Source organism: Pocillopora damicornis, chromosome 7, assembly GCF_964200805.1.
Source record: "Pocillopora damicornis chromosome 7, jaPocDami1.2, whole genome shotgun sequence".
Taxonomy (NCBI): domain Eukaryota; kingdom Metazoa; phylum Cnidaria; class Anthozoa; order Scleractinia; family Pocilloporidae; genus Pocillopora; species Pocillopora damicornis.
In genome coordinates, this window is record NC_142676.1 from 13,637,631 (window position 1) to 13,638,161 (window position 531).

Sequence of the window (531 nt, forward strand, 5' to 3'; positions counted from 1 at the left end):
CACATAGAATAAGGCCATCGAATGGGGAAACACCTGCCAGGAGACCTGATGAACTGTTTTTCCTCCCAAGAGAATCGAATACCACACATTACAAAATTGCCACCAATGAAAGTGATTTGGGTGTTGCAGAAAATCTACGAGGCACCTGACACCATCCTCTTGGCTGCTCTTCTTTGTTTGTACATTTAGCTGAACTCGTTATAGAAGATATTGACTTAGAATCGCCAAGAAACACAGACGAGGCTGTGTCTTTGTATCTGGAACTACTTCACCACATTGATAGCTTGTAAAAGGCATCTGCTCATTTGTTTGGATGCACAAGTCACAGAATGTGTTCCTTCCAAAAGAAAACTCTGTCAATTACATTCGACAGAACTTAAGAATGGGTTCTATCCAAACTGTAACCTCGTCTGTTACAGTGTCACTTTTTGTCAGAGTTACCTTTTATTGGGGAAATGGAACCAGTGAGAAATATAAACATAAAAAGATAAAATACCTATCAACAAGCATGTAATGTTCTGTGTAATATAT

At 39.0% G+C, this 531-nt stretch overlaps 1 pseudogene; it reads left to right on the plus strand.

The window, feature by feature from the left end:
• The window catches only part of LOC149042684 (uncharacterized), a 1,401-nt pseudogene extending 1,111 nt beyond the window's left edge, over window positions 1-290 (plus strand).
• The last annotated feature ends 241 nt before the right edge of the window (window positions 291-531 follow it).